Raw genomic sequence first — 13,630 nt, forward strand, 5'->3', positions numbered from 1 at the left:
GGTTGTGTCTTACCTTGATAGGCCATTGACTAACTAGCATGGGGCATAGCATCTAGCAAGAGCGTAAAAGATGGCTATTGAAAGAATGAACAAATCAGTGATCAAACAAATGAGCCAAAGGAAAGAATATACGAATAAATTCATAGCTCCAACTTTTTCCTTTATCCAGAAGAATAGTTAAAAGTGTATTTGTATCTGCAGGAAATCAGAACACTCTTTATGTAAATCTAATATTTTGGGAGGTGGAAAAAGTATTTACAACAAAGACGTTTGCTGGTATTGTGAGCAGTGTCTGCATATTCATCTTACATTAATCTTTCCTAGTATGTATTTCAGACGATCAGCTTTTTTTAAAAAAGTCATTTTCTGGGGCCAAATATACATACAGTCTGTAAAAGACTTTGTCGTAATATCGATAGTGAGACTAATCACATGATCACTGTATTTAATATTTTTTAAACATATATTGTATGTTTTGGGGGGGAGGTTCTGGAATATTGTTAGCATTGCCCTTCTGATTTCAGATTGTTGCATGAGTGTGTGTGTTGTTGCATGTGTTGTGTATGTGTGTCTTCCACTGGAAAAATCTTGCCCTGCTTAAAAAGAATACTTTTGAATAATAACAGCAACATAGTCTTTATTAATACAATTCTTCACAGAGAGAATCTTGAAGTGTTAGAATGAAAACATGACACCTAACATGGATAATTAAATACCAGTAGTTAAGTAACTCTAGTATGTATTCCAGTTTTAGAGATGGAGGCTAAATAAACATGTCATTTTTTATATATGAAGTAAATTTCATGCAACATGATAGAGTAAGAATAATATACAGTTTTAAATCAACTGATGACACTGCATTTCCAGTATTTTTTTAGATTAATAAGTAGGTAGATGGGCTCATACATACATAACACATTCAAAATCACATGTGCTCATACTGGAGCGGTATTCAAGACTATATCATCTTGTCTCGACACACTTTTCTACTCCAAATGCCTTTGACATCACAAAATTAACATTTAAAAAAAATTTGTTTGGGGGTTCTTTTTCACTTCACTTTCCCTACTGTGTCTTAAAGAAGGCAAAATTGTAGCAGTGTGTTTTTAGAATTTGGGATGTTTTTAGAATTTGAGATGCAGTAGTGTGTTTTTAGAATTTGGGATGAGTAGTGTGTTTTTAGAATTTGGGATTCATTTTTTAGAATTTGGGATGAATTAGGGACTTCAGTGGTTCTAGGTTTTAACTAGGAATTCAATATATATTTTTAGATTACTGTAATCATAATACTGCCAGGTGCTACGGTGGTCAGAGACAAATATGACCATGGGATCAGACCTATAAATATATTACGATGCCAAATAAAAGTGTCTTAATGAGGAACTAAGCGTGCATTAAGAGTCAGAGGAGAGGAATCCCACATCTAGTTGAGAATATCAGACACAGTTTCATGGAGAAAATGTTTTTTGAGATGGGCCTTTATGAAAAGGTAGAATTTCAAGAGATAGAGATGTGGGTATCAGAGAAGAATATATCAAGCAAAGGGATCAACAATAAAGGCCCACAAACAAAAAAGCAACCAGTAAACCCAAATGCAGGCAATGTAGTACAAAGTTGTAGCATAGTAGTCTAGTTTAACTGAGTGTAGAGTATGTAAAGAGGGTAACTACAATGTGTAAGGCAGCGAAGATTCTGGGGCCAGATCGTGAAGGACCTAATTCCTGCGTCTCATGAATGCTTCTAATTTAATATGCAGTAGAGAAACTTTAAAGAATTTTGAGCAGGGGAGTGCAATGACTGAAGATGAACTACAGGAGGTTGGAACCGGGCAGCAATGTGTAGGATGGATTTGGAAAGGAATTGCTAGAGACCTCAGAGCAGTTAGGACTCTATTGAAATATGCAGATGAGAATTTTGTTAAGAATCCAGTGTCAGGAAAGAGATAAGATAAAACTATTTTTGAATAATGAATTCATGAATTTCAGCTACTTCATTGTACTTCAATCAAATTCAATTTATAGTAAACAGTACAAATACAGTGGTTGCATCAGAAATAAGCATGCAGAATATTTGAAAGAAATGATCAGTATTTCTTGGTTGGCAACTCTTTTTTTTTTTGGCGGTACGCGGGCCTTTCACTGTTGTGACCCCTCCTGCTGCGGAGTATAGGCTCCGGACGCGCAGGCTCAGCGGCCATGGTTCAAGGCACCAGCCACTCCGCAGCATGTGGTATCTTCCCAGACCGGGGCACGAACCCGTGTCCCCTGCATCGGCAGGCGGACTCTCAACCGCTGCGCCACCAGGGAAGCCCTTCGCAACTCTTTTTTTTGCAGTCTATTTAAATAAATACATAAACAATAAAAATACAGATGTCTGAATATATATACTCAGAGATAAAGATAAAAAGATAAAGGGGAGGAGAGACAGAGAGACAAAGAGACAGAGAGAGAGAACACTGTACGATTGGGATCAAATTTGATGAAAATATTGAATTCTTTTTTGCCAGAGCAAAAAGCTCAATTTCCTTTTTGGGAAACTGACTTCATCAGCATGTTCTCTTTGTTGTTTCTGGCCCAAAATTCAGGAATCAGATTTTTAAATTATACTTTCTTTTCTTTATTTAAATCTATTGTAGTTCAGGGGAAGTTCCTCTCAAATCGGAAGAAGTTATCTGTGTCTCCAAAGTTTGTATGAAAATTGAGATGACATCCTCCAAGTTCTTGGCTACTGATCCATTACCTTTAAGTTCTTTTGAGTAATAACCAGATAGTATATAAACACAAAGCAAAATGCTGACCTTTTTTATTCTACAGATATTAAAATCAAACTCTACTAGTGGTTTTTACAATTAAACAGTATTTTTATCTTTTATTCTTGAAATACAAACTGGCTCTCCAGTTTTCAATGCTTCAGTATATTTTTGTCTATACATTGTCTGGATTTAGTATATGTAAATATTATTTTGTTTAAAAAGACTGAACATCTGAACATTCCATGAAGAATTATTTTGTTTCTTTTTTTTTTTAATAAATGTATTTATTTTATTTATTGTTTTTGGCTGCGTTGGGTCTTTGTTGCTGCACGCGGGCTTTCTCTAGTTGCAGAGAGCAGGGGCTACTCTTCGTTGCGGTGCGTGGGCTTCTCATTGCGGTGGCTTCTCTTGCTGTGGAGCACAGGCTCTACGTGCGCAGGCTTCAGTAGTTGTGGCACGCAGGCTCAAAAGTTGTAGCATGCGGGCTCTAGAGCGCAGGCTCAGTAGTTGTGGCACACGGGCTTAATTGCTCCGTGGCATGTGGGATCTTCCCGGACCAGAGATCAAACCCGTGTTCCCTGCATTGGCAGGAGGATTCTTAACCACTGTGTCACCAGGGAAGTCCCTGTTTCTGTTTTAAATATTTACTATTTTCTATATAATATTTCATTCTCTTTCTAAGGGACTCAATGTAAATATTGTAATTAGTGCATTCTAATGGAAATTCAGGCATACAACAATGAAATTGTTTTCTGAAAGTCTTAAAATATTAAAAACTGAAATAGAAATGAGTCCAATCTTTATACAAGCCTTTGCTTCAAACTAATCATGTTTTTAATTTTCCTTTTCAATTTGTAATAGACAGATCCTGCTTAAACCAAATTTCAATCAAACTGGCAAGTTTTCCTTCCTTAAAAATTGCTAAATGGGGAATTGTAGCCATGGTTCTAAAGCAGCTATTGTTGTTTTTAAAATGACCCATTTATTTTTGTAAATCAGTTGGACTGAGATCTTCTAAGGAGTTTGAAGCATCTTCCTTCGCATTCTTAAAACATGCCACTTCTTTTCCTAATACATTATGGATTTATTACTCTATCTTCACTCATAGGGAAACCGAGGTAGGTATTCACTAACATGCTGTAAACATAATTTTAATGGGAAGATTAGCAAAAATAAATGCAAAAAACAAGACAGTCATATTTCCAAAGAAAAAGAAGCATAACGATATCAAATTTATTTCACACAGGATCAATACAACATGATAAATAATTTCTTTATGGTGAAATAAATGTTTATCTTACTTCTGAACAGCTAGTTTGATCATGTTGTTGCATTAATATTCTTCACTCATATTTAGATATACATAATGCTTTGAACTTAAATATTTTTCAAATAAGCAAGAAGTAAGAAAATAGATATAAAAAATCATATGATAAAGAAACCAAATGGAGATGTAGATCAATTACCTACATCTTCCTAACCTTCATATCTAATCCATTAGGTCCTGTGGATTTTACCTTTTAACGATTTCTTAGTATATCCAAAATGCTCCGCGGCCATCTCTACCACCCAAATCCAAGGTGCTAAACCCCTCTCCTGAGTCACCATGGAATATACTCTTTCAAATTTTAAATATGTTTTCTACAATGTAGTCAGAGTAATCTTTATAAAGTGCATATCTGGTTGTGTCACAACGCAGTTGAACACTGTTCAATTTCCTATTGCTTTTAGGATACTGACAAGACAAACTCCTTAATACGATTCCATCTTATTGTTCTGACCCATCCCCACCTCTGTCTTCTGGGCCCCAAGGTTCTTTTTCAGTTTTTATCATTCACTGTGCTTACCCCAGGACCTTTTCACATGAAATTTTATCCATTTGGAATGCCTTTTTCTCTCCTATGGTTTAGCCAATTTTTACTTATCCTTCTACAACTCTTATGTATCCTTCCTGAGCTCTCAGCATGGTCCAGTACTCCTTGGCACACTCAGAGCACCTCATGTGTAATTTCACATTTATTTTTGTGGTTATTTGATAAATTAGTCTCTGCCTTCTTGACCAAGTTATAATTTCTACAACAACAGAACTCTTTATATATATATATATATTTTTTTAATTAATTAATTAATTTATTTATTCTTGGCTGCATTGGGTCTTCCTTGCTATGTGCTGGCTTTCTCTAGTTGCGGCCAGCAGGGGTTACTCTTTGTTGCAGAGCGCAGGCTTCTCATGGTGGTGGCTTCTCGTTGCAGAGCACGGGCTCTAGGCGTGCAGGCTTCAGTAGGTGTGGCTCGAGAGCTCTAGAGCACAGGGCTCAGTAGTTGTGGCGCACGGGCTTAGTTGCTCCACGGCATATGGGATCTTTCCGGACCAGAGATTGAACCCGTGTCCCCTGCATTGGCAGACAGATTCTTAACCACTGTGCCAACAGGGAAGTCCCAAGGCTCTTGTCTGTTTTGTTTGTTTCTGTATAGCCTGGCATATTGCAAGCAGTAGATAAACATTTTCTGAATAAATAAATGAGAGTAAACATACTGTGAATCCAGCCAGAGTCATCTAAAGAGCTAACTATAAAAGTAGTATGAAGTCCTTTAGACCTCTCCTCTATGTGCCTCTCTGGTCTTGGTCATTCCTACCCTCACCCTGTACACTTTATCCCCTAGGAGGTACTTACAGTTCTCAGAAGGGTCTGCCGTTTCCTACTTGCAGGCTTTTGTATGGGTTGTTCATTTTTTTTTGAACATTTCCTTGTGCTCAGTATCCATACACCTGCCTCCACCCCCATTTTTAATTTAAATCTCTGCTGAGGAAACACTTCCTTCCCTGCCCCCAATGAGTGGATTAGGACCCACATTATATCGTCCCAGTCTGCCCCTATATAAGACCACATACCTCACAGAATGTACCTGTCTGTCTAGAGTATAGCATGAGGGGTGAGGGGTAAGGGCTTTTAAGAGTCCATAATCTCTATCAACTCCTCCCCCAAATTATGCTAAATTATTTAAATAAAACCTAGATTCTAGTTATGACATAATTTCAAGACATTCACTAAAGCCTGTTCTTCCTCAGACTTCCTTTTCCAGCTCCATCTTCACCAATGGAGAAATGAAGAACTAGGAGAAATGCTCAGGAAAATTAAATGTGTATATACTGTAATTACCAGGATCTTAAAGTTGGATGTGGCCGTAATCATCAAAGGGGCACTTATAGTTCTCCAAGGTGTTCCATCACACAGATATAAATATAATTTGGTTATGAAGCGTATCTACTGAATATCTCTTGAATACCAACAAGGTATGAGCCATAACATTTATTACCAATATTTAAATATTGTTAAATTTTGAAAATGAGATATATTTAAGTCAAAATGCAAGCATACTTATAAAAACTATTCAAAACAGAAGCAAGATGAGCCACTTTTAGAGTCCTGGAGGCGATCATGATGCTCTTGGATCTGATTTTTTCCTTTTTTTTTTTTTTTTTGCGGTACGCGGGCCTTTCACTGCTGTGGCCTCTCCTGTTGTGGAGCACAGGCTCCGGACACGCAGGCTCAGCGGCCATGGCTCACGGGCCCAGCCGCTCCACGGCATGTGGGATCTTCCCGGACCTGGGCACGAACCCGTGTCCCCTGCATCGGCAGGCGGACTCTCAACCACTGCGCCACCAGGGAAGCCCCTGGATCTGATTTTTATTGCTAAGAAAAACAGTGATAAAGTCCTAAAGAAAGAGGTCAATGGTATTATTCATGTATTTGGTCTTCCAGTCACCAAAATGAATATCTTTACATACAAAGCACTACTCTTGGTGTTCTAGATGATGCAGAGGTGAATAATATATGGTTATTGTCCTCTAGAGTCTAATAAACACTTTGGGGAGAAAAGACCTACAGTATGTGAAGGAAGCAACCATTAGAGTTTTCTGGCAGCAAGTAACACAAACTGACTCAGGCCAACTTAAGCTAAAAAACTCTTTTTGGAAGGATATTGGAGTAACCTAGAAACCTGAAGGAAAAATCCTACAGCCAGGCCTCATAGTGGACAGAAACAGAGCAACTTCAAAGTTCTAACAGCCATGCTATAATATCAATAGATAACACTTATTTAGCCCATTCTCTGTGCCTGGCCTTGTCTAAGTGTTCTACACATATAAACATCTTTAATCCACACCGCAGTGCAATAAGGTAGGTTAGTAGTAGTAGTAGTAGTAGTAGTATTGGGTTGGCCAAAAAGTTCGTTCGGGTTTTTCCGTAATCCCGAATGAACTTTTGGGCCAACAGATTATTATTATTATTATTATTTTAGTAGATGAAGAAATTGAGGCACAGAGAAGTTAAGCAGCTTACCCAGTCTCACCACTATCTTCAGCGTGCCACTGAAATATTGGCACTGAGTTATGAAAGGTTTTCATTTTTGTGACATTTTCCTCAAGATTCAGATACAGAGCACCTAACTGGGGTCATGTCCTGGATTTTAGACAAGGGATGGATAGTTTCTTAAGGAGGTAATGTTACTAGAAGAAATTACACAGGCAAAAATAACAGATGTCCACTGAATTGTAGAGATAATAAAACTAGGCTACAGTGAGGGTGGACATTTTTACGTACCCGTTGAGTTACAAGCTTTGAAATTTAAAGATACTACCTCCTGTTGCAACAAAAGGAGAGGCTAGAACTGAAATCCTTGGATGAGAAATTCAGTCTGGGAATGTTGACGGGTACCTAAAGATTTCTGGGAAGTACCTTCTTTGTTAGGGTCTTGGCAGGACTTCTTAAATAACAGGGTTAAAATGGTCCTAAATGGAGCACACATGGATCTACCTCTCCCAATGTGGTAGAATTCCTTAATCCAATAAGATCCTTGATCCGATCATATCTCATCTCCACCCTATCACCATGGTTCTCCCACTCACACCCTTCAATCCTGGCCTCCCTCCTGGAAGAAAGAGCAGTCAACTTCAACAAGCCATTTCTTCTTTTGTTCATTCAGCAAATACCCGTTAAATCCATTTTACGTGAACATGACACACCAAGCAGACAGTCCAGTGGGGGGATACAGAATTGTACAAAGGCCATTATGAAACAGTGTGTCACCTGCTCTCATGGGGGACATAGTGGGTGCTATGGGAGCACATAAGAGGGGCATCTAAGAGAACCCTGGGGGAATTAGAGAGGGCTTACTGAAGGAAGTGATTTTTAAAAGGAGAGCCTGAAGAAGAAAAAAAGGAGCTGGAGGGAAGAAGTGTACCAAGCAGAGGGAATATCTGCCGTGAAAGTCAAAGGATTTGTGACCTGTAGTGAGAGAAAGGGAGATGAGAAAGACACTACCTGATGCTTGGGACGGAAAATAAAACAGGTCCAGAAGTAATCAGAATATCAGCTGGATTAAGATAAGCGCCAGAGAGAATTCAAGGAGGGTGAGACTCAATCTCAGCAGTGAGAATCTCAGACTTTGGGAGAGGGAGGGTTTTAGATGAGTCTCGGAGCATGAATAGTTTCAATCAGCAGAAGCAGAGGAAAGTGCGCATGTGCAGGAGGAAAGCCTGAGGTAGGCCAGGGCAAACACTCTTTGCCCTGTTTGCTTTGTGCAGTATTTTTCCTGCCTAGACTGTCTCCCAGCCTCACATTCCCTTGTTTCTCTCTTATTCATTCTTCGAAATTCATATGGTTACATTCTCCGTGAAGATATCCAGACCAGCAGAGATAGAAACAGGTGTTTTTCCTCCGTGCTGTTGCAGCTATTGTTCCATTCATTTTTGTATCCTCCAGGACTTAGGACAGTTCTGAGAACATTTAGTGGTCTTGATGAGTCACTTGGTTTATTAATGAGCAAACCTAGGGGGAGAGTCTGGTACAGTGGTTATGAGTGTGGTTCTGGCATCAGACTATTTGGATTCAAATTCCAGTTGGGTTACTTTCCACATGTGTACTTGGATCTATGATTTCCACCTCAGCTGCTTTATTTGTAAGAGGAAGATAATAATAACATCTCCTCTAGCCTTCTTGGGAGAAAAAAATGTGAGGTATTGAGCAGAGCACCTGCACCCAGTGACCAAGCAACACGTGTTACATGCTGATAGTGTTGATATTATAATATCATCTCTCTCGCTCTGTGTACATGAATGGCAAAAATATGGGGAAAATACACAAACATTGGAAATTGGATGAAAAAGCCTCAGACAAAGGGCAGAATGTTTCTTAACTTAGTCAAGAAGGGATGACAATGAAGGTAGAGTAGTAGAGTCAGGCCTGTATGGCAGTCTGCTGTGTTTATTGACAGCTTGCTTAGACAAGTCTGCTCTTAGTACCAGAAGCTAATATGCTTCCTGGATGTAGAGGACCACAGTTTTGTTATATATATATAGTATTTGGCAAAGGTTACATATATATATAGCCTTCCAGAAGGTTAGTTACAGAGGATGTCTGCAGGCACCTTCCCGCCCAGTCCCGACTGCGCCCCGCGCTTCCTGGGGGTTGTTGCCGCCGCTGCAGTTGAAAAGCAGATGGAGAAAGGAGGCTCCGGCGGCTCCTGGGGCCGCTAGTTGGTCCTGCTCTGCCCTCAGCTGGACCTGGAGAAGGAAGCGCCCCGGCGACCCCACATGCACCACGCCTCTCATTAAAAAGCCCCAAGGACAAGGTCGTCAGCATTTTCTAATATGGTCATGGGAAGAGTCAGGGAAACACACGCAAAGGTTATATATATATATATATATATATATATATATATATATATATATATATAGTATTTTGCAAAGGTTTATGTATATGTAGTATTTGGCAAAGGTTATATATATATAGTATTTTGCAAAGGTTATATATATATAGTATTTTGCAAAGGTTCTCTAGCCTTGACTGAGCCAGAGAACCTTTGTGAAATAAAATCCATGCATATATATAAAATCATTGGCATTCCCCTGGTTTCTTCTAAACTGTGATCTTCTGCAGCCTTCTGCCCCCCTCATTGTGTGTTCACATGTTCCTTCAGGCCATCCTGAGTTCTCTACGCTGGCATTCCACTTGGACCACCTTTCGCCAGGTTTCTTACATCTGCTCCTTTCTCTGCTCCCTTCTCCAAAACATCTAATGAAACTCCATTCCCGTAGGTGGGCTCATTCACCCCTAAGTAGTAAAGAACAATATAATTAAATGAAATATCTTGTTCATCCATTCAAATATTTATTCAAATATTTATGGATACTTTATATTTGTTCCAGGCAAGGGAAATTGAGAGCCTTACTCTAACAGACATTTTTATTTCAAAAGATGTAGCCGATTAATTAACTTAAATTAGGTAGCATTTCAGAGAGTGTGGGAGAGATGTTGGGAAGCCTCTGTAACAATGGATAATCATCTACTCTTGCATCCAGGTGTGACCCCAGTGATAATTTCCAGATTTCATGACTACTTCTAATGATGGTCAGAATAATAGGAAGGGAAAGAGAACTTGCAAATATATTAGTACTGTAGACATATCATACAGCTACTACCTATCACATGTTTAATTCCTGGCATATAGTGGTTACCAGCACAGGCTCAGGACTCAGACATCTTTGGGTTCAAACCCCAGCTTTCATTCTTATTAGCAATGTGACCTTGGTAAATTACACCATTCTCTAGGTTCTGTTCCCTTATTTGTGCAATGAAGCTGCGGGATTGTTAAAGATTAAATGACTTTGTTTAAATCGTTCTCAATATGCAGTGTTTGTTTCGGTAAAATAAGTAAATATGTCATTGAAATCTAGAATTACCCTATCGGTGATAATTTCTCCTGTATCATGTGGATGCATGTGTGTTTCTGACATACATGCCTACACTTAACATCCACACACACTCCCCAGAGTGCCAAAACCAAGAAATGAACCATCTCACAAAACCCTATTCCCCACTCACATATTCATCTGTACTTACACACATCTACATTTTATTCTTTTCCCTCTTTCTTAATGCAAAGAAACAACAGCCCATTCCATACTGACTGCCTTCCAGTGTAATCTCAGAACCAAGTGTTACTTGAGAAATTGTTACAGAGCTGAAAGTTGAAGTAATAGACATCTATAATCCATTTTAGGGGTGAATAGGAGGATACCCAGGAGCTTTTTTTCCCTGAAGATGAACATTTGTCATTGACCTACCGTATTTCTCTTTCAGATAGATAGGGTCACCTGGGTGTCTGAGGTGGTGGAGACATAAGAATAAAAGATAATTATGAGATTATTTCATCAGTCTTCTAGCTTTCATTCTAGTATTTTCATCTCCCTTTGGATTAGTGAGAATTTGCTTGTCTTCATTCTTCAGTTTAGCATGAAGCCATATTTTATCTCCTGTTTCTAGCTACCATACCAAACTAAGAAGTGCTGGCCACAGCAACAAAATGTTCATATAACTTTGCCAAACAATGTTTAAATGATGAATTCAAGGAAAAATTCACACCACCCATGATTTGGCATTCTGCACACAGAAAAAGACCAGTTGACTTGAGTTTTCACTTTTCCTCTAGACTCATGACATCATGTGAAATTTCTTGATATTAGCATTGACTATGGCAAAATGATATGCACAAAAATCTTCTCATGAATTTTCTAGACAAATTTTGGAAATTCAAGATTAACGAATAGTTTCATGCATGTTTAAGAACCAGAAAATCTGGTAAAGAAGTAGTTTATTTGAACTCAAACTACATAATTGGCTTAGAGACATTCATGTATGTCCCATCCTGTGTTCATTAAATGCATTTGAAAATCCCATTGAAAGGGAAGGGAGGTCTGCAGGAGCAGGTCCTGGTTGTGAAGTGATAGTTTTCTCCAAAGCACATTTGAATCTCAGGAGGGACCATTGTGTTGGACAGAATCTGTATGCTACAAAGCTAAAATTGTGTTCCACTGTAGTGTGAAGGTCATCAGTTTCCTTTTATCTGAGCTTTTCCCTTACAACTATCCTTAAATGAGAGTTTGTAAATAATGAATAACGTTCCTAAAGTATTATAAATTTGATATTATGATCTGTTTTCAAATTTCAGCTTTGAATATTTTTTGAAAATATTAGCTGCTGAATAACAAATATTCAAAACTATTCATTAGTCCGTTGATTTAGTGAGCTATATTAAGTTTGAATTCTCAAATAGTATACATATAATATTTATATAAATTTTATAAACTATATTTATATATTTATATAAATATATTTATATATTTTGTATATAGATATTATATATACATAAATAGGATAACAGTTATGGCTTTCGTTATTGTTTTGGGTTTTCTACATATTTTTATTTTTTTGTTCAACATTTCCTTAAATAAGTTATTTTCACGAGTTATGTGTATGATTTTTATTGGAAACCGAGAATACAAAATGAATATTGTAAAATTCTATCCTGTTGTATAAAGTGAGCTACCAAAAAAAGTGTAACGGACAGTAAATTTTAAGAGCTATTCCTTTGGTATATAATAATGAATTTATTAATGGGGTTATTACAGATTCCATTATTTCAAAGGCAATATGATATGCTTGAAATTTGGAAAAAAATTTAGGTAGTAAAATGCTGATAAAAAGATAGTTTCTATAATGAAACTAACCTTCTATATTTCTTTTCTTTTAAAATGCCTTTAAAGCGTACATAGTTGGGTTCTCACATTTCATATCAAGGATACCTTTAGATATTCTAGAATTTCACAATGCCAATGTCCTTAAAAAATGAAGTCTCAAATATTTTTGATATTAAAATGTAGAGGTACACAATGCAAGCAGGTTAAGTGAGTCACACAGAAGATTGTGAAACTGGCCAAATTTCATTGCCATTTTTTTTCTTCAGAATCCTATGAAAGGATTTAAAGGTGGCTAAAGACATATTCTTATACCTATGTAGAGCTTTCTTTTTTTTAATGTAACAAAATTGGGCCATTTTTCTCATTGTTTGGGTGTAATTCTAGACTTTTTGTTGTTGTTGTTGAAGTAAGGTTGGTTGACAATATTTTGTTAGTTTCAGGTGTACAGCAAAGTGATTCAGTAATACACACACAAACACACATATATATATATATATATATATACACACACACACATATATTCTTTTTCAGATTCTTTTCCATTATAGGTTATTGCAAGATATTGTAAGATAGTTCCTTGTGCTATATAGTAGATCCTTGTTGTTTATCTATTTTATATATAGTAGTGTGTATCTGCTAATTCCAAGCCTAATGTATCCCTCCTCCTTCCCCTTTCCCCTTTTGTAATCATAATCTTGTTTTGTATATCTGTGAGTCTGTTTCTGTTTTGTAATTAAGTTCATTTGTATCACTTTATTAGATTCCACATATGTGACATCATATTTGTCTTTTCTTTCTCTGTCTGACTGACTTCACTTAGTATGATAATCTCTATGTCCATCCATGTTGTTGCAAATGGCAGTATTTCATTCTTTTTTATGACTGAGTAATATTCCATTATATATGTGTGTGTGCATATGTGGGTATATATATATATATATATATATATATATATACACACCACATTTTCTTTATCCAGTCACCTGTCGATGGACACTTAGCTTCCATGTCTTGGTTATTGTAAATAGTGCTGCCATGAACATTGGTGTATATGTATCTTTTCAAATTAGAGTTTTCATCTTTTCTGGAGATATGCCCAAGAGTGGGATTGCAGGATCATATGGTCACTCTATTTTTAGTTTTTTAAGGAACCTCCATACTGTTCTCCATAATGACTGCACCAATTTACATTCCCACCAACAGTGTAGGAGGGATCCTTTTTCTCCACACCCTCTCAAGCATTTATTATTTGTAGACTTTCTGATGATAGCCATTCTGATTGGCGTGAGGTAATACCTCATTGTAGTTTGATTTGCATTTCTCTAATAATTATCAGT

The sequence above is a fragment of the Orcinus orca genome, chromosome 3, assembly GCF_937001465.1.
Source record: "Orcinus orca chromosome 3, mOrcOrc1.1, whole genome shotgun sequence".
Lineage (NCBI taxonomy): Eukaryota > Metazoa > Chordata > Mammalia > Artiodactyla > Delphinidae > Orcinus > Orcinus orca.